The sequence below is a fragment of the Branchiostoma floridae genome, chromosome 7 (assembly GCF_000003815.2).
Source record: "Branchiostoma floridae strain S238N-H82 chromosome 7, Bfl_VNyyK, whole genome shotgun sequence".
Taxonomy (NCBI): Eukaryota; Metazoa; Chordata; class Leptocardii; order Amphioxiformes; family Branchiostomatidae; genus Branchiostoma; species Branchiostoma floridae.
This window is the reverse complement of record NC_049985.1, coordinates 813-23,697: the sequence shown is the minus strand read 5'-3', so window position 1 is coordinate 23,697 and position 22,885 is coordinate 813.

Here is a 22,885-nt window from a genome sequence, read left to right as displayed (position 1 = left end):
ATAATGAAAAAATACATAGAAGTACTCTTGAAGTGCATCCTTACCAAATAGTTAATGTCTTGCACAAATTATTTGCTAAGATATGTTGTTCAATTAACTTAACTCTTAAGTCTCCCACTGTTTTAACCAAGGTTTGAGCTACAAAATTAAAGAAAACAATTGATTACTCTGGACTTGTGTAAGACACAACATCATTTAAGTTTTACCCATATGGAGCCTAACAATGTTTTTTTGTAGATAACTCGAAAGTCTCTCACTGTTTTAAAACAACATCAACGTTAGAGGTACAAAATTGCAGAAAGCAATTGAGTTCTCTGGACCTACATCACACCCCAGATACGTTCATGTCTGTATGTAGACTGACATTGCTAGGATATGTTGTTCAACATACTTTACTTTTAAGCCTCCCACTTTTTTTAAACACAACATTTTAAAGGTTTGGGCTACAAAATTACAGCTTCGAAAACAAGTTAGACACAACATCGTTAATGTTTTGCCAATATGGAGCCTTTGCCTAATACGGAGCCAAACAGATATTGCTAAGATATGTTGTTCATCATACTTTACTCGCAGTTCTTCCACTGGGGGCCGGTTTCATACACGGCAATTGTGGCGCACCATTTCTTATTCCAGTCCACCTCGGTGCAGGAGTGGTAGGTCTTCTTCTTGTACACAAACGGGAAATGGCACCCCGCTAGGGAGGTGAAAAAAAGAGTTGGACCGGTTTTTCATTGGTCAAGATGTATTGTCTTTTTTTCTGAATTTTTTCATTTTATGGCAAGCATAGGCTTCATTTCTTTTACAGCCAAACCAATAGATACTTTCTATAACTTGACCTGGACCGGAAATGGACCATCCTCTTACGCGGGGTACATCCAACAGCGAAACCGCCTGTCTGGATGTACCCTGCTGTTTAAACCGTCATTCTTAGTACCTGTGGACCCCCCCCCCCCCCCTCCAAAAAAAAAGAAACAGCTGTCGGTCAATCAGAGAATAGGCCTTTTTGTTTTCAAAAAGGGGTCTGGCGTATATAAGGGTAAGCTCATTAATATTTATAAACATGGAAGCCAGAAATTAAGAGTGACGGTTGAAAGAGCAGGGTTCATCCAGACAGGCGGTTTGGCTGGAAATGGACCTGATTTATGGATTATGATTTTTAATTTGTCTGCCTTTTTTTCATGTTTTATTTGTACTTAATAATAATAATTTTCTGTTGTGAACACCTATTTATTTTCTCTTTAATCTGTTTTTATTTCTTTGCATGTGCCTGGGCCGCGATGAAAATCAGTTTGTCAAAACTTTATCGGGCTACCCAGGAGTCTGAAAACCTCAATAAACAATAGATAAACAATAGAAATAAATAGATACATATATTACATAGATTGATGGGTAAACACTTAGCTAGATGGATACATATTAGATAGATAGATAAGACTAACCTAGACGACTAACCTTCCCCAGGCTTGTTCTGTACTGGCCCTGGAGGTCCAGGCGGTCCGACACGTCCTTGGGGCCCGACTGGCCCGAGTGGCCCTTCTCCTCCTTTAGGGCCGGCCGGGCCCGTGGCCCCCTTTTCTCCTGGGGAGCCGGGGAGACCTGAAGGCCCAGTAGGTCCCCTCGGCCCGGGTGGCCCACCCCTCCCCTTAGGGCCAGCCGGCCCCACGGCTCCTTTCAATCCTGGGGAGCCGGGGGACCCTGGAGGCCCGACGGGCCCCCTCAGCCCCTGGGGCCCGACTGGCCCGCGAGGCCCTTCCCGCCCTTTGGGACCAGCCGGCCCCGTGGCTCCCTTTTCTCCCGGCGAGCCAGGAGACCCCGGGGGTCCAGGGGGACCAGTACCGGCCTGACCACCCGGACCTGGGGGCCCAGGGGCCCCTCTCTCGCCTTCAGCTCCCTTGGGACCGACAGGACCCTCGGGACCGATTGGACCCTTGGCCCCCTTTTCTCCCGGGGGCCCAGGTGGACCTGGTGGCCCTAGAGTCCCTATCTGGCCACCCGTCCCTGTAGTGCCGGCCGGTTTCATGGATCCCTCTTTTTCGGGATTCGCAAGTAGCCCTTGGTAGCATGGAGGAAACAAGGTTTTACAATTTTGCTATGAATTGTAAGAAGCGGGGCAAACCGCTGTGATAAAGTGTACTTTTAATTTTTTTTAAGATTGACTGACAAGTCAGCCCTCGTCAATGTTTGCATACCGTCAAGACCAAGTAACTTGGGACATGAACATATAAGAATAAGTTATGCCAAATAGCAGTGACACAAGACACTGAATTTTGGAATTGTCTGCTTGCTTTAGTGACTTCTTTTTGGCGTATTTTATTACCTGCAAGTTTAACCTTCATAAAAAATTAAGATGAACCTTATGAAATATGAGTGCAATTAGCGAAATGAATTCTAATTCTCAACAAATGGCAGAAAGCTGTTCAGATCCGGATATCAGCAGCATACGCGACTAGCCAGTGAGCATTGGGCACAGGGAAAATCAGTATCAAACGACATGCTGATTACAGTGCACTAAAATGTTATATGTACCCTGGTTAAAGAAAAGGAAGGTAGATCGGTCGAGCTTCTGACCGAAGGCGAAGCATGACACTTAATATATGATACAGATGCCACCATGATTTGACATTTCCGGACAAGGTGTATTACTGACCTTCTTGCTCGGGTGGTCGAAGTTTGTTCAAAGCTCGCAGTTCGTCCATCTCTTTAGAAAGAGTAATGACCCTGACTGTATCAACGGGACACAAAACACATCGTTACCGTTCATCAACAATGCTATAATATGCTTTGAGCTCTTTCCAATTATCGCAATCCAGATTTAGTAGTAGAGGTGGTCATGACTTGAGAAAAGGGGCATTTCAGTCCTACAATGACATTAATATTGTGTGTTACGAATTGTGAGTTGTTTTAAAAATTAGATAATGATTGTGTGACCCAACATCTTCAGCTGAAGTTCACCTGGCATTGTGTTATTAGTCCCCTCCGTACACTATGAACACTATGAACTTTATGAAGCTATGTATCAATTACGCCAAAAAGTAGTTACTCACTGACAGGCAACTGGATATGATTTTGGAAATGGTAAGACGTTTCATATAGCCATCCGTTGTTTCTCACCAGTGACACTGGAGAAATCTTGTTGGAGACAGTTTTTATATCCTAGTTGTGAATTGATATGCAAAAGAGATCTACTAGTACAACAGGTTTAATATATATCCTAACTATGAACTAGGCTGTCTAAAACGTCTGACCGTTTCCATAATCATATCCAGTTGCTTGTCATGAGTAACTGCTTTTTGGCGGATCTTATTACCTGGTTGTCTAACCTCCATCGACGTTTGTATATGATTATTTTTCAACCGTTCGGGTCATATCCCAAATAATACGAAAACCTACCTGCAAAGTACGGCTGCAGTATGGTAATCACCACAGCGAGGAAAATGCCCAGGCCTTTCATCAGGCCCGCACACAGGCGGAAGGCTTTCGTCTTCGTGTCGTTCACGACGTAGACATCTATAAGGACAAATGAGAATATTTGTCTTATCTTTTTCCTCGCTGCCTAACCCGGTTACCAATAGAGAAGTGGTAGCCAATTTGCTACTTCGCTATACTAAAGGTACATTTTATTTGGCAACGTTGACACTGTGCAGGAAAAAACAAACAAAAAGCATCGTAGCTCGTACACAACACAGCTGAAACATGAATGTACATAGGTCATTCTTCATAACATGCGATTTGCGAAATGTCTAATTATTCTTATGTTGTTTTCGTTAAAAGTTGAGGTGTCTGAAAGTCGGTGTAATGTATTTGCCAATAGCTAAATAACTATTTTTCCATACGTGTCTGTTGGCCAGTCTATTATCCAGTATGGCATTAATTCGTCTAGCACCAAGGAAATCTACAATGCATTATTCAAAGTCAGACCAAGGCCTGTCATTCTGTCCATGCACAGGGCAGTTTGTGACTTTTTTAGGTTCAGGTTGCCATAAAGGCGCATCGGAAAATGTCGGAGTGTAATAGTTTTGTCAAAATAAAAACATCAATGAGCAGCAATAAAAACCCATCAAGAACGTGTTTGAAACGCTTTAAGCGGGCTCGGCCTGGGGACGTTACGTTACATAGCGTTGGTATAAGGCTTAGATCCCATTTACAAACCGGGCCCAGGTCGGGATGTTTGCGGAACCGAAAATTAAAGTGTTTATCAAGGAATATACACTAATTATGCTCATGAATATCTTTTTTTAAGTTCTGTATGTTTTGTTGCCTTTTATATCGTATTTTTCATTTCCAAAAGCTACCCAGTCGGACCTAGGTCTTAGTGGTTATTTTACCGAATGAGCACTGGGCATTCTTAGGGTCAAAACATTCGACTATACATTTGACTATTCTTTTTATACCTCACTGTTAGTCAGACCTTTATCTACCATGGACTCCATTCGGCAGTATAGCACCAAAGATATCTACAATTACATAAAATGAATTATTCAAAACGCAAGCAAGGCCACACCTAATTTACAATGAATTTTGTAACATAATTTTGACGTCCAATTTTTGCCAAATGCAAAATAAATATAACAGTTTGAAATATCAATTTGGTAAAGAAAAAAAAACAAACAGCAGAAACAGAAGCCTGTGAAAATGTTGGGAAACGCCTTACCCCTGGAGACGTACATAGCGTTGCTTATGCTCGCCGCGCTATGAGCAACTGACTTCCAATCAGTCTGAGCACGCGGCTGCATGGGTGGGGGATCTGGGACATCTGAAAAAAATAACACTGACAAGGGTCGTATGCAAAATCAGCTAGAATGATCTACAATGAAAGGTAACAAAAACTTACGCTGCAAAATGGTGTGTAGCAATTTGCTATAATACCTATCACAGTCACTCATAATTGTGCATGCATGCTTGACTCAGTAAATGTATTTGTTTTGAACAAAAATCATGAAATCTGGATTAAACCATTCCCATAAAGCAAGGATTGGTAGCACCTTCACTTGGTTTTTATATGCTAGATGAGCATATGTCAAATAATAGAGCAAAAATTAGGAACATATCGGAACTAAATGTCTCAATTAAAGAAAAAAACACGTTACCATGTTATCATTAATATTCACACTCGCACAAGGACATACGGGAGTTGTTTTAAGGTGGGGTCACACATGCGTATATATACAAGTCCGTTTGAGGTGCGTATGAAGCTCTTAGTCTCTACCAGGCCGGCTCCATAGGTCGCGGGAAAAATAGTACAAATTGGACAAATATAGATACATAACATGCCAGATGAGTTAGCTGACCGAGAAGTATGGTTAGCGAACCAGCTAACTCGTCTGACATGTTACCTGTTTACGTTAGTCCAATTTCTATTATTTTTACAGCGACCTGTGGAGCCTGGTGGAGGCAAATACTCCCATGCGCGCCTCATACGGACTTAAATATATACGCAGGTGTGACCCCACCTTTACCTGTCCTAGACGTGTACAGAGGGTTGAGTATGGTCGCGGCGGCGTCTGCGAGTGATGCCCAAACAGGCTGCTGTGCGGGGGCTGCGCCTGGAGGAAATGTTGCGTCGTATTAAATGTATTGTTTTGTTTTTCTGGAGTGGAACACGGTGCCACCAAGTACGGTACAGGCACCCTGAAGCGAAGGGCATAACCCGCCGTACGTGCAAATGCGTTAATTGTCTACGTGCCAAAACGTGGGCAATCTTTTGGGATCTGTAAGTGGTAAGTACCACCTACATACGGACTCGTAAGGAATCCGACGGATTTTGGAGCACACAGACATGTCGTAGAACTTTACGTGCAGGCAAAACTTTGTGGGCCATCGGGCTGCGGATACCCCCCCCCCCCCCCCCCCCCGTACGTGCCAGTTCGGGCGACGCACCTTCCCTGTACAGCCTGAACGTTTTAAGAAATACGTGGTGGATATGGCCTTCCCAAAAAAACGTACGGACAAATTGCACGTATACGGCGGGTTGTGCCCTTAGCTTTACTAGATCATCATCATCATCATTCCACCCTGGGGCCTGGGATACGGTCCATACAACATTGAGCCATTATTCTCACTATACTAGTATATAGCTTTTAACCCTAAAGCGACCGTATGGTGTCCATTTGGTATTGTTCTTTTTTGCCATTATAGTGAAGGCCGACTACTCCCTCGCAGCCCAAAGCTGAATTAATTGCGAAGCTTACAATATGCGGCGCTACTAGTGTCTGGAACGGCTTCCATTCGGCGCTGACAGTTGACATGGTCATCTGTTTGTACAAAGTGACATTGGCTACACTATTTACTGAAGTCTATCCTAATCAATTTAGTAGTGCCATTAAAAAACAACGAGACTTTTAGATAAAGTAAAAAATAACACCATATTGATAAGAACCTTTGCCCATCGTCATATTTCTTCAAAATCACTTCAGTTTATACTTCTTCATTCCTGAGAAACATTCTATTTCACTTCTCTAAGCGCAAAAGAATTATAAAAAAAAGCCCCCTTATAAGCCTTCGGTGTGAAAAGCATTATACTAGACCATAGCGCAGCGCAAGTTGAAAAAGAAGCATTAAAACCTCCTCCCACCTGTACAGCTCCGTGAGCGCCGTTCCGGCATGATCTCGCTTGTCAGACCTCAGGACTGCAAAAGCATGGCTGACATCAGACGAGAGGTTTGCTGACTCAGACGCAGCTCTAGACTCAAAAGAGTACAAAAGTCTACTAGACGGTATTAAAACAGAAGATGTAAGAAAATCATACTGATGAATTATTGAGACGGTACCTTTTTTACAAGTGTATGAAGACGGCATCGTTTTGGTCACTACATAGTCAAAGCAATATATTAAAAAAACAAATGCATATATTTTTGTTTCTTTCATTTTCATCTCACAGTGTTGTCGATTGCTTATTTGTATTGCCTACCCGGCAAACCGCCTCATGGCATAACATGCCAATTTTGCAGAGTACTTCTTACGCGTTGTTTTGTTGAGTTCCTGATATTATTTTTTTAAACCTTGGCGTTTCTTTGCATATATTGATTTGTAATCAATCTTTCTTCTGTGTCTGGGATTAAGCCAATCTTCAAAAGACTCCAAAAAAGACGCCAACACGACGACATTTGTTTGAACCAGCACTCTTGCTTTGTTGTTCCTTTTGAAGGAGTGGTATCAACGAAAGCAAGAAAAATGTAAAACACGCTTCTTTTCATTTCGTTACTAGTATTTTAATTTTTTGCGATCTATGATATATTTTGACTTGCAAATTCTCTTTAGATTAAAAGATGGATAAAGCAGGCGTTTCTTGCGTCACCATGGAGCGTCTGTCATGTTGCTTTGTGTCTGCTGCTTAAGGTGGTATCTCATTGCACTTGGGGCACCGGTGCGGCACTGTGGGGTTCGTAGATGTCTCAACGAATTTCAGAGATAAAGAACTAATTTTCTTACGTTTTGTATTTTTTTTCATACTTTTTCGTACTACGCAATATCAAACGTATTAAAAATGGTGAAAATAACAAAACAGTGCCGCAGTGAACGAACCCCGCAGTGCCGCACCAGTGCCGCAAGTGCAGTGAGAGTCCACCTTATGGCGTCATTACAACCATATTTAGCATTGTCTCTATTTCAGGCAAATGGTCCTTGCCTGTTCCAAATGTATACAGTGAAAAATATATTGATAAAATCTTAGTATACACCGTTTGCCATTTTGTCATTAGTTGGAACTGTGTGCGCCTGTTTTTTTCCTATGCATGTGTATATGCAACAGAATGTCGTCTTTACCACGCAAGAAAAACCTCACCAAGACGTCATTGTGCTTTGGTCTTTTATGTACTGCTTTGTTTAAAAAAAATCAATGAGAACAATATTAATACTTCATAAAATGTAAATGTCATCCAGTGATCCTTTCTTCCTACAGTTTCTTTACGTAAATCCATGTATTAATTTCATCTCCGTCTGCATTTTCAAGCCTAGCCTTATGTTGGGCCTGTTTGTGCTGAACAGGTCAGAAAACAGACAAGAAGCACCATGGCAGGACAACAGCAACGGTTCAAGACTGGTGACAAAGGTTGGCGTCTTTTCATCATTGATAATCAATTTCGCGTCTAATTTATTTGTAATAATTGTTTATACCCGAAACATGTCGTTTTCAGTGGCATGCAAGGACTCCTCCCATACCAAAATGAATGGACTCGAATCATTTCTCTTGCTATTATGTATTTTGTACCATGTATGTAAAATTGTATATATATATATAACACCCTCCGGTTTTATTTGGGAATTCCATTATTATTTGGGAGTGGCCTCCTGTATCTCAGCAACCGTACACCCAGGTGGGCTGATATCGTAAGCTGTAAGTATAAATGATGTAAGAAATACATAGCAGCCAATAACAACCCCCTGGGGATTAATCTAAATTGGCATAACTGTACATAATTATGCATAATTATGCATAATTATGCATAATGTTCAAAGGTTATGCATAATTATGCATAAGGTTCCGATGGTTATGCATAATTATGCATAAGGTTCCAAGGGTTATGCATAACTATGAAAAAGGGTTCCAAGGGTTATGCATAAGGGTTCCAAGGGTTATGCATAATTATGCATAAGGGTTCCAAGGGTTATGCATAATTATGCATAAGGGTTCCAAGGGTTATGCATAATTATGCATAAGGGTTCCAAGGGTTATGCATAATTATGCATAAGGCTTCCAAGGGTTATGCATAATTATGCATAAGGCTTCCAAGGGTTATGCATATGGGATCAAAGAATTATGAATACACTGTATGTAACAGTGGGGTTCAAGTACCGCCAAACTGACCATGCCATGGGCTCTGAGCTTTTGGTGTGGCGTGCTGGGTTTGTAACCTGGCGGCCCAGGTTTGGCGCGGGTTGGAATCCCAGGAGCCAGGATACTGTTTCTACTTGCCTTTTGCACATAGTTATGCACAATGATAATCTAGTAATCTAGACCCCATTCACACTCAGGAAAACGATTCGAATAAAACATTTATCCGAGTAAAAATTTTTCTATCCGATCCAAAATTGTGTTCACACTGCTCTTCAGCAATCTGATAAGTGTGCCCTCAGTCTTATCTGAATAAAACATAAGTTGCATTTCACAGATGTATCGCTACGTCTTGTGGTAGTTGGCGGTGAGATTATCTTCATATCATAATGTCCCTGTTTTTATGAACCTTCCCGAGCCTTTTCTGTGTCTCCTCCCACCCCCAGATGGAAATAAACAGCTTGTTCCGGTGTCCACTTGGCGAATGATGAAGATTTCCATTTCTTTCCACTTGTTGTTGGAAGTAAAATACGGCGGAAAATGCTCGCCGAAAAACGAAGCGATAAGGCGTGTGTAGTGTTTCCCGCGCGATGCGATCGCGAAGTATGACCCCAAGTTCCCGGATGAATGACGCTACACCCCGGAATTAGCGGAATCCTATCCACTTGCGCGTTCACACTGCTGAATTGCACGAATCGGGACTCCCCGCAGCGCATTTCTATCCACTTGCCCCAGTTCTATCCACCTCCCCGAGGTGGATCGCGAAGGATTCACTTCCACAAAATCCAAGTGATTTGGGAGCGTTCACACTGCAGGAACTTATTCGAATCGGGTCGTTTTATTCGGATAACATGTTTTATTCGAATCGTTTTTCTGAGTGTGAATGGGGTCCTAATCTGTCTTGTCTATACAGTGGAAGCCAGTTAATTGAACAACTTATTACCACACATTTTGCACCAATTTTGTGGCAAATGGGTGCATTAAAAGAGCTTCTGATGTTACAGTATTGTAACACTCTCCATTCTATTGTCATTTGGTGGTGGATGTTTCCTTAGTGTTAAATGACAGAGCCGGCCCGCCATGTTTACAGTATGCATGTAAAGTTACGTGTATGTAGGTTGGCTTCATGTAGGAAAGAGTATTGTGAAATGAAAGTTCTGCTGAATAGGACCTCATCTACATAATTAACGAGTAAATGCCATAATGAGTTGTACTGGTAAATGATGAGGGCTTGATAATTAGGGAACAAGTATCTTGGCAGTGACATTAGAAATTTAAAGTATTACAAATGCTGTGTTATAAGGTACAAAATGATAAAGACTTCATTTGCAAACTCCACAACGGACTTAACATAATGATTGAACTTGGCCAAACTTTGCTCCTTGCATGACCATTGTTTCTCAGACCAAGGACTGAAAGCCCAGCCAAACACTGCTAGAGTGCAGTATGACCAGTGCAGATGCTTAGTGCCCTGGGGTTTACAGACCACATTTGTTTGTTTAAGGATTACAGGCTTTATAGATGAATTTGTAACACTACTAACAGGGCATCCCCAGGTGGTGTCATTTACATGTGTAGCATCCTTGACATGACAGGCTGAGGGAGCCCTTATGTACTCATATGCTTTATCAGTGCAGTACAGAACAGTTTTTTCACAGTTTGGTTTTTAGGCACAGAGGCACAGTATTCAGTGTCAGCTTTTCAAAGATCATGGGATATCAATGGTTACAGGTATCAATCCTATACATGTATCTGCTGATTTGCAGTGAACTACTTTATGAACAGATTGAATAGTAATCCTGCTGATTTTATCCTAGCCCAAAAATGTCTTCAGGTGATTTGATAGGGTTTAAGTTCTAATTAATCATCTTCAGTAAAATGGGGTAGGTAAAGCCAAGCACAATTTTGAGACAGTGAAGGTGGACTGTAATTTGGTGTGACCTGACCTCCACTGGTGTGAACTGCCCAGAGAGTATCATATGTACCTTAAGTTTCTCCTTCAATGTTGGCATGGGCACCAAACTAGAAAGTGGGCCAAGCTTTTTTTTCCATGATCCTCTGTCACTTTTTTTATAAAGCTGACATGTCGACAGGGCAAATCTAGTTAACTACCAAAAAGTATAGTGTATAAAGCCCTTTCATCCACCAACCATAGTCTATACAGCAGACTCTATAGCTTGGACAAATAGTGGACAAACAGAGAGATATAGCATATTTGTGTATACCCTATATGGCCAAATTCTGTAGTCTGGTTGAGACTACACCAACTGCAACAATACATGTACTTGTCTGGAGTTCATCGATCTACATTTTGTAAATTTGCAGAAAAAAATTACTACTGCAGAAATGAATTTCTTTTAATCAAATTATCAAGTACATCTGTGCACTAGAGGGGTAAAATGAAGTTGCCAGGATTTTCTTACACTTCCCCAGCCGACGGTTTTCAAGCAGACGCTTTCTCCTGCCAGTTAGAGTTGGACAAATCTGGTAAAAAATGTTGGGCGTCAGGAGTACTAAGTCCTTAGAGGAGTGCGGGTATGCATACTTGTGACATTTTCCTATCCCACCTATAGAACATACACATTTCAGATTGTTAATTCTATTGGCCAGCAGTTAAAAGACATATACTTTCAACCGTTTTTAAAAGAAATACATAATGATAACGAAAGGCAGAGCTGCCAAAAATAAGTTAAGATCATATAGATTATTCAAAACTACATATAATGAAGAAAAATATCTAAGTAATGAGAATATGAGGGACAGGAATGCTGCCACCCAACTAAGGATTAGCTGCCATAAACTTCATATTGAAACAGGAAGACATACGCGCACCCCTCTGGAACAAAGACTATGCATTTTACATTGTAATTTTGATAGAATAGAGGACGAACGTCATTTTGTAGAAGAGTATAGAGAAATGAACTGTATAAGGTTATACAAAACCAATTTCCTTATTTCATGCACCTAAAATAAGTTCTGTAGAAAAATTCATATTCCTAATGCAACTAGACATACCATTGATCATAAAACATATGTGCTCTTTTATCTCCACTATAACAGAAAAGCGAGGAGAAGTTGAATTTATCCAGCAATAGTCTCATTTTGTATCTGTGAACTGTATCTTTTCAACATGTATTTTCGACCTGTACTTAGCCCGGTGTGGCATAAATGTGCAATAAAGGTCTTCATTCATTCATTCATTCATTCAATATAATACGCATGTACAGAGGTCCCCTCCTTCACCTTAAAAACCCAAGTGTAGGCCAGGCAGACGGGTCACATGTCCGGTCCATCTAGCCTGCATGGCACATACAGCCGTCACAGCCACAAACACCGCGCGCTGCACCTACACAACAAACGGCCACCCTGTCTGCCTTAATAGACTTATTAACCACAGTGTCTTCTGAGATAGACGGATGCCAACAACAGAGGTCCAGACAGCCCATTTAATAACTTGACTTCCTTTATATTTTCTAACTGTGGCCTCGCGTGGCGTAAGAGAAGAGTGTTTGGTTCATAACCCAGAGATCCCAGGCTCAAATCTGCTGATACATCACTGATCTTGTGCCCTTGGGAAACCTGGTGTGGTTTACCAGGTAGGCAAAACAAACAAAATGTTAGTAAGGGTGACCTTATATGGACCAATAGTGGAGAAATGTTGTAACTCGTAAAATGTTGCATTCCTTACAATTTGAGAAAAAAAGGGTTTTGTATTTGACATTTCATTATGCAATATTATGTCTCTTCCCCGTAACTGATAAAACAAGACCTGCTTTCAGTTTTTGTCCCTCCCGCTAATTCTTTCTTTTTGTTGGTGGAGGTAGAAATATATAGAACTTTGTAACAATATAGCATTAAGCCTTGGAAGGCATTAACCGTAATGGGTTACTAAGGCATTGCATTGGAAAAGGTAAACGTTGATTCAATTGAAAGCTGGAGCCCAATGTTGTTCATTTTCATTGTGACGTACACAAACCACTTAAGGTGAAAAGATAATGAAGTTCAGAATTTTTGGAAGGGCTGGCCATGGGTGCAAGTTTTTTTTTAACAAGCAAATTTCCATCCTAGAACTGCATGAGGGACATGTCTAAGAGAAATGTACACAGCCGAGAGACAGAAGTGTAAAACTGATGTCCTTTAGGGATTTCAGTTTGACCTTTGTGTGACTCTAACAACCCACAGACTTGGTAACCCTTTGACCCTTCTCTTAGTGACCTAGAAATGGGTGTAAGTTACACATTTTTGTACAGAACCGTAACCATCTGATTATAGCCTCTAACACCTAGGGATTCACTGATCCAGACCACTCTCTCTCCAACATTTTAACAGCTGGGGGTAAAGTCTATAAGGCCAGAGGAAGACGATCACAATATCAATGTCTTTGTACTTTTGCATAGTTGCTTGGTGACACTTTGAACCAATTTTATGTTATATGTTTCCTGGGAACCGGTGGGAGCTTTTATTAAGTTGGTCTCTGCTGTCACTGTGGCCAAGTTCCTAGACTGGATCAAACTTTCCCTCACTACTACCAAAGATGGGTTATTTCCATCCAATTTTTGTAGTGAAAATAGGACGTGGGCTTGGTGGCATACTAGTTAAACAGGCAAATGATATCACTTTGTCGGGCACTTCTGACTTGGAGAAGCTTCGCTGCAGTGTTGGTATACCAATTAAAGATGGTCGCGCACGGAGGGCAGGGGTGATGATGAAAAGTTCTGTACATCATAAATGATTAGAGTAGAGTAGATTCACAACATGGGAACAAGAAGATGGAAAGTCATCTATCCCCCATAAACCGTATATGACTGTGACTTGAAGAGCGGTCGTTCCTACCTGGCCTGACTACTCTATATGAACTCTACTCATATCAACTGTTGCCAAAATATGCAGCAGATCCTTACATCTGCTTGGAGTTTAAGCAAAGAGCTTGTAGGGTAGCCCAAGTGAGCACAGTGGGGATAGTCTCACCCAGAGGTCAAGCAAGTAATGTCCAATCTGTGTTTGTGTAGTCCATAGGTAAACAATCCACTGTCCGCTCCATCCTATGGATGATACTAATGGGATCAACCATATGATAAATTTAATGTCAATTTTTGGTAATGATTATCATATGGCTTGACAATGTTTCCAAAGAGAACATTTGAAAAAAAAAAAAGTAGAATCATACACATGATTGTACAAACTGTAGTCTGCTGACATTTAGCCTGGATACCATACCCCAACCTCAAAATATATCTTCCCTGCACGATAGATACTTGAGATCGGGGTGGGGTTTGGTAACCAGGCTAGCTGACATTTTGATACTACAAAATGTTTTTGACCTGTTACCCCTGAAACAGACAGGAGTTTCCCTTGTGGCTTAGGACTATACAATGTGGACAGATTGTCACTAACAGTGTACAGATGCCCCTCTCAGTCTCACTGCTTTCCAGTGGAAAGAATCTTTCACTGAGGATCAAGTTGAAGAAATGCATTGAAAAGTCATAGAATGAAAAATTTTCTTTACCTTTATCACAAAATATACTCTTAAGGTAAAGATGACTATATCAACCATCATTGTCATTTAATATGTACGGGTGCTTAACAATTTCAAAACAATTAAGTTTGTAGATGATCTACTTAGTCTTGGAAATGAAAAGGCTGCACCAATTTAAGTTTTTGTGGTTCTTGCACTTTTTCAGAACAGATATGAAGTGACAGGGCATAAAAAAATGCAAAAAGTCTGGGGATATAAGAATGATCAGTTTTCTGCTTGAAAAGCAGTACTCTCTGTACTGTAGCTATGCCTGACATTTATCAAAAGTACAGTGTTCATGACTTGTGTCATGATTTAACTGCAATGATAAATGTACACATATTGTAAGAATGTTAAAAATAAAACAAACAAACAACAGCATTTAGGTCAATTTACTGTCCTGAAATGAACGGCTTCATACTATAATCATAGCGATTCAATCAGATGGTGAAAATTTCCTGATTGGGTGTGTGGTGAATTAAAAAAAAAAGATAGCAGCAGCCCCCCCCCCCCCCCCCCCAAAGAAAACACACAATTAAATTGGTGTGGTCTAAAGAACCAAGACATGAAATTGCTGTCAGTGGCTTAAATGGTGAAAAAAATTATCAAAGTTTAGCTAACTTGTAACATCTATTATCATAATACCGGTACGTTTACGACGATTTCTCTAGCCATACTGATTTGACAAATTGTCAACGCATCATTTTCTCCAGTTACATGTTGCTGTTATAGGTTACCCTTGCCACTTCTTCTGTGTAACTTTTCTGCCACTCTTGTCCTGCTAAAAGCGTAATATTGTAATTGTAACACGCCGCGGAATTACACGGCGAACGGGCGCGTGGTTGGGAGGGGGTACAAAATACCGGTAGGAAGAAACACGGCACAATTAACTGCCGCTATGTACATTTATACATCCTCTGATGTTCCTTCCTTTTCTGTCAGTAAATGCATAAAACATAAACCTGCATGAGCATACAAAATTTCATGAGAAAACGGACGTATACTGTCAAGAATTTTCATTTAACTTCTGTCCGTCACAACCGCTATGACGTAACACTTCACTGCTAGCGTAGATATAAAAATGGCGGGAAAATGGCTGCGTACGTTCAATTTTGCCCATTCAGTCGTAGATCCGGGCTATTATGCAACGGTTCTTCACACTTTTACATGAGTTGTAGGTCACCAACAGAAATTCAAGATTGTTGTTGAATCATGTTCGTCTTGTGCCGTGAGCATGTGTAATTATGATCTATATAAATTTGGCAATGAATGTGACAGTGTGTTCGTCCCACGACGAGCTGCCTACCCCGAAATTTAAAAAAAAGTATACTGAAAACTTTTGGCCTTGTTGTCTTCGAATGCATTGTTATCGATGCTTTGCAAATGGTGTATTGGACACCTAGATGTCTGAAGTGTGCACAGCTCAGAAATAACTATTGTTGCATGTGTAGATCTCTTCAAGTTCCAGTATTTTTAATCTACCGGTATAAGTCTTACTACCGGTATTATGCCAATGCATGTTACATGTAAGTTCACAAATTTACAATAAGAGTTCTATGCACATCCATGCACATTCATGAATGAATGAATGCACATCCAAAGTTATGTTTACTTATTGCAGAGGTCCAGATAGAAATTTTATAATTTCTTCATCTTTTAGACAAATTTGATCTTGAGTCAAGCTACCTTTCCCAATCTTTGTCTCTCTAATCCTAGGCCTGCCACAGGCATTAGCCCCTACACCACCCTGATCCTGGCTAAGGGACTGACACCAGTGACATCTGGGCCAGTCTGACCTGACAGGGTCCCTCTTGCAGGGGTATATTGTTTTGGAATTTTAGACAGACGCAAAAGGCCTATTTCCATTATTTTCATGCAGGACTGTATTACTCCATGTAGGTGGTTAATTTTATCATGTATGACTTTTACTCTACTCTACTCTACTGTACTCTACTAGTCCTCCAAGTCAAAAATTTCAATGCCATGACCCAGAAAACGTTTTTTTTTCATGCAGAGCCTGGCAGGATACAAAAACTACAATGTATGTTCATTCAAGGTATCCATACTAGATCAATGTTTACGTTCTAAAAAAGTATCTACTTCTCTTAGGATTGTACAGGGTAAGATGTAACATAGTAAAGAGTATAGACTTGCTACAAAGGAACAGGTCATTCTTAACACATTTTACACATGCGTATTAAAATACCATAATGTTACATATAAAATAGCTTGCACAAAGCCAACATGGTGACCTTCATAGAGAACTACAGGGAGAGACATGTGCAAAGCTTGCTTTTCTGGTTTGACCAGATATGTCCAGTATCCCTGATGGGACACCAGGCCTGTTGAGGCTTTGGCTGGGTCTGGGATTAACCATTACATGCCTGTCAGTCAACTGCTACTGGCTATGTTGTCTCAGGACCAGTGCATGTTGCAAGACAAACATCAAACTAGCTGGCCTGTGGCTGATCTGATCCAGGGAAGGATGTGTAATTCTGAAAATAAGGCAGGAATCAGGTGTAATTGTCAGTGGGTTTTATGCTACATCTTTATGTTTCGGCACACTATTCTGCTGAGGGAAAAGTATACATAGTATCTATAATTTGTCAATATCTGCCTGCAATTACAGCAATCAATTTGGGAAAGCCATTTAGAGGCATTCATTTCCCAGTGCTCCACATTGCATTGCATTGCAATTGAAAGTTTATAGAGGCCATTCCCACTACAGTTGTCATTAAGAGGGTCTGGTATTGGCTCTTGTTGTGACATTAGCTACAATGTAAGTGGGTGCCCCCAATGAGTTGTAGTAACCTGGTGGGTGGAGCCATGACAAATCAATTTTCAACTCAAGCCTAGCAGGCTTGACTACTGTATTACCCCTCTCAGGCCACAGTTGGTGTGTCTATACAGTTCAGTTCAAACTGCTACACTTAATGGTATCTGTAACTTACCCAATACTAGTAGTCTGTAACCATGGTAATGAAGTTCATATGGCTACATGTAGGTAACTGGCTTGTTATGAACCAGTTTAGAGATTTCACTGCCAGAACTTGTAGCTAGTCTGTTAAGTTTGTGCTGCACCAACCAGTTGAAAATTACCCCAGCCTATGCTAATCAACTGGGTGGGCGGGCTGCCCCTATGTGTAGAGATGGTGACAGGCTCCCGATGGATTCCAGGGGAAATTGTTTACAAATCATCCTAGGTTTCTCCTTTTCTTTTCAACTTGTTGCCAAGTTGGAAACGTCTCCAAAATATCCCTCTTATTTGCCCTCTTATTTGTCCAATAAGATTCTTGCTACAGTTTGCATACGCATTGTGTAATACCAACATTCAGTCACAAAACGTTTGCTACATTTGCAGCAAGTGACATACCCTGCCCTAATGTTTCCCAACGACTCTACAGCAACACATGTATGTTTCTGTATATTTCTGTGAGTGTGATATAATTCGAATGTTGGTCAGAAGTGTTGAGGAAGGACTGTGAAGTTTTGCCCAATTCAAACATCTTATCATCTATTGAAGTGTCACATAAAGCCGATATACCTAGCATTATGAGCACATTGGAGTGGATCATCACCATATTGCCGCTCTGTGTAATCACAGTTGAACGTAAAATTACCTGGCAGATAATAGCACATGTGTATAAGGTGTCTGCTTGTAAACATTCAAAGACTAATGGTATTCTGGTTAACAATAGGGCAGATATATAATGTGTCATTCTCAAGGCTCACATCTTCATGCATAGTGAGCCAACAGTTAGATTTATTTGTGTTATCGTTACAATTTTGTTTAATTTGCTCACGAAAAATCAACACTAAAAAAGACCCCATTCTTCAAGGTCTCATTCATGTCATGTAGTTCACTACATTGAAATTGATGTAAAACATATGTTTATAGAGTCATTTTCATAGTCATGAACCCAAAAAATTGCACAAGAACTTTCCATACTATTCATTCTTTCTTAAGCATATTCACTCTACATTGCATATCATGATAAAGAAATGCCAATGACCAAATACCATACCGTTCTTAATCTTGTTTATACTATAGCAATTAAAAACTGCTACGAGTCGCTCCCCGAGGAGATACTAAGGGCTGTTAGCATACGACCGCACCACTCAGAGCACAGGACTGTTAAATACCATCCCAGTATAGGACATCAAATGGAGGTCCGTGTTTGAGGAGAGCCACACCACAAGCACATGTAAGAACCACCACATTTATGAAAAAGAGTCAACCCAGTTTCATTGAAAATGCCTTCATATTAACCTTGATATCTAGGTTATTAGGCAAAAATTGCATTAGCCTTTGCTGGACGACCAACAATATTACACCTCACCTGGCCTTTTAGGAAATTAAAAAAAATCTCTGCATAGTTAAAATGATTACCAAGCCATAGAAAGAAAAGCAAAGGGGCACAACCACGCATATTATCCTTACACGAATCCTGACCAGATTGGAACTCTGGGCTGCATGTGATTAGTGAGTGTGATTTTGTTTTACAAACAAACCTTGCATCAAAGGTTTCAGCATTTAATGGACTCCCGGACCGGTGTTTAATTTCTTTCTTTTTTAGATGTTTGGAGACACATTTAGAACTTAAAACATGATTCCCTTCGTGAAACGAAGGGTTTGTTTTGAGTGCTGTTTGTGTGTGAGAGGGACGTTTGTCAGCCTGATATCTGGGGAAGGCATGGATGGATTGTTTTGATATTTGGTATGTGGGTAGGGTTAGACATGAGGAAGGAATGGTAGGAATTGCGTTACGGCAGGGCGTTCTAGCGGAGTGTTATTGTACTGCAGCAGAACTTCCGGTTTTGATATTTTTTTTCGGGACTTTTTTGGGTGATGATTTTTACGTGGTAGGTAGCTGTGTAAATGAATAGTAAGGTGTGTAAGTTTTGGCCACTTAGGGGTTTTGCTGGGGCGGTGAAAGTCATTCTTGTGTTAGGTTTTGAGAAGGAATAATGCAAGCAGGGGTCGATGGATCGGAATGACTGTAGGTATGCAGATAGCTTACGTAGTGATGTACATAATTGTATGATTGTTATGCAAATTAGGAGGTAATTAGCAGAATGCAATAGGTATGTTTGGAAACCGTTGTATGGTGCGTGTCTGTGGACAGAAAAGCTCGCGAACGGCTGGACAGATTGCTCTGATATTTGGTATGTGGGTAGTTCTTGAGAAGGAGAAGAAACGTACGAGGCATTTTTTCGTTTAGTGGCTTTTGACGGTTTTGCAGGGGATGTTTGTAGGTGGAAAATGGGTTTTACGCAATCGTAGGTATTACGCAATCGTGGGTATTGCGCAATCGTGCTATATTTAGGTGATATTACGTCATGCCGATGGGCTTCATGCTTACCCCGTCCCAACAGGAAGTGATCCCAAAGGTCATAGTTGCGCAATAGAGAAAATGGTTTATATGGACAGTACATTATACATGATGGGGTGTGCATGTTCCCCATAAGATTTGATAATCTGTAGACTAAGGGCAATGATGATATTGTATACAGGGGCGTGTATTACACGTTTTAAAAGGGTTGCACATGTAACAGTTACTACCGGTACAATACACTGATAAACAAAGCAGGGTTTGTTTTTCACAGTAACTTGCAGTCATTGATGAGATTGTTTATAGGGAGTTTACATTAGACATATGGGATACACAATGTAGTGGACTGCATTGTGAAACAAAGAATGTTACGACATCATCATTGTTGCAACCATTGATACATTTGCTTCCGGCGGCTTCCTACCTGCTGAAATTGGACAAATTTCTTGTCGGGATAAGCATTTGGTCTCTCTTCCAAGGAAGAAATTATGCATGTTTTATGTTATCCCGGACAGAAAAGGTGTCGCGAGGCGTATAGTCCTATTGACTGACAAGCCCCGTGCGGGCGGATAAAGCGTTCCCGCCACGGCACGGCCATTTGTACTGATATGTGGCGAGAACGTTTGGGCAAGAGACACGGGGTCATGTCAGAATTTCAATGAGTTCCAAGTCGCAAGCCCAAAATGGAAGTTATACTTTTATGTCTTGTTTTCCAAGCGATGTAATGTAGAGTATATAGGTCACAACAAGGACACAAGTGGTAATTAACACAATCACGTCATTTGTACCGACATGTCGCGAGAACGATTAGGTGAGAGACACGCACGGGGTCATGTCGAAAGTTCCATGAGTCACAAGTCGCAAGCCCAGATGGATAGTTATACTTTGATGTCTTGATTTCTCTGCAATTTAATCTAGGGTAGGTCGCAGGTGCTAGTTAGCAGATTCATGCCATTTGTACTGATATGTTACTAAAACGATTGGGTAAGAGAAAAGGGGTCATCTGAAAAGTTCCATGAGTTCCAAGTCGCAAGCCCAAAATGGAAGTTATACTTTTATGTACCTGAGGAGGAGCATTCCGTGACGACACCAGCCATCACATTTTGGAGCTGTTCGCTGGGGATGTGAAGATCATTTATGTGGATCTCACCAATGACGGCGTTGATGTGGTCAACGTTATTGTTTTATGTGTTATTCTATTGATATTTTGATGCAACAGTCGATTTTAGCCCAGTCAATATAAGTCTTTATCTTCAAAAGACAATGAAAGGTATTTGCTTTGTCCATGGAAATGAATGGACAGGACAGTTTGTGTCATGTGCACAAACAAGAAAGGATGGATGATAGAATACTTTTAAAATACAGCTACTGCCTATATCACTTTTTTCGGCGCACCTTCCTATGTGACGGTCTCCATGCTTTCTCCCAAAAAGCGTAAGCAGGCCTTCTTCATCTCCCGTAAATCGTAGAGACACGGTTTCATTTTACACAGTTTGTAGCAGGCCATAACGTACACATACATTCCATTCCATAGTAAAAACCACAAACCCTTTGTCTTCGCATTATATTCTACAACTTCTCAATGCATTTCACAGATAACATTGACCACCTACTGCCAAGATTCCAAGTAACTTGCCTTTTAGATTCTTAATGACATACAAAAGTCTCCAATAATGTCGGCCTGACGTAGAAAACGCTCATCCTGACATGCACCTCACAGTTTCATATTTAAAACCAACAACATCCTCTCAACACCTCGCCTTCTCACTTCCACTTACAAGTGACGCTCTGTGGACGACACAGAACTAAAGCTAGCCAATGACACGTCTACATATAAACCCTGCACCACCGCACCATCACCCATTTCACGAAGGTTGAGTTCTGCGAACGCTTGTTGTACATTCTGTTTGTCCTGAAAAATGCTAATATATCCACAATCCCATATAGGGGTACACTCCCTCCTTACTCGTTCTTCTTGTTTTCTTGATATTTGAGTCAACATGTTTCCAAAAGAGTCACAATTTTTTAGAATAATGCCTACTGGAAGAGCAGCATGATGATAAAGCCTTTAAATTTGTAATCTCCAGGCAGATTTAATGTTGGCATAAAATAGTATCAAAATTCAAAGCTGGCCAAGAAGTAAAGCCGGCCGAGGAGTAGCTGATAGAGATAGACACAGCATTATCTAGGAAGAATAAAATGGATGATATTTGATGACGAACTTGAAGGCACTTACAGGTATAAACACTGTTAGCACCATTACATGATATTATTTATGACTGGAGCAGCCTATGGTATTCTTGTCTGGTTTGATGTAAGAAAGGATTGATTGAAACATTAATATGTCCTTCCTGAATCAGGTTTTCTGTAGTAATTTGTGTTTCTTCTTGCAGAAAAAATTTATTATCATGAGATAAATTGTGTCATACACAGCAGTGACAGTTGTTGAAATAAGTGGAAGTACAAACTTAAACTGGAGTGTTATTAATAATGATAATATATAGATAAGCCTTATGCATATTTCTTTGATCCAATATGCATAACCCTTGGAAGCCTTATGCATAATTATGCATAACCCTTGGAACCCTTATGCATAATTATGCATAATCCTTGGAACCCTTATGCATAACCTTGGAACCCTTATGCATAACCTTGGAACCCTTATGCATAACCTTGGAAGCCTTATGCATAATTATGCATAACCTTTGAAACCTTATGCATAATTATGCATAACCTTTGAAACCTTATGCATAATTATGCATAATTATGCATAATTATGCATAATTATGTACAGTTATGCCAATTTAGATTAATCCCCAGGGGGTCGTTATTGGCTGCTATGTATTTCTTACATCATTTATACTTACAGCTTACGATATCAGCCCACCTGGGTGTACGGTTGCTGAGATACAGGAGGCCACTCCCAAATAATAATGGAATTCCCAAATAAAACCGGAGGGTGTTATATATATATAGGCTTATAAGACTCATTAGGACTTGAAACTGTATCTTTGTTATACATGTTGTCTGACCCTCGCCTCTTCCCTCGCGACCTCAATGAAAATCGGCCGATTTGAGCTTTCATGAATAAAAAAGGTTAAAACAACCAAACTTTTAGATACACCAAAAAAAATGCTATTTCTTTACCTTTTTTTAATCAAGGACAAGGATGGCAGACTAGTTTCGTTCTTGAATAAAGCAGTTTAACACTGCATTTAAGAAAACCGCTTACACAGGACTTCGAAATGACTGCAGATGGTCCCTTTG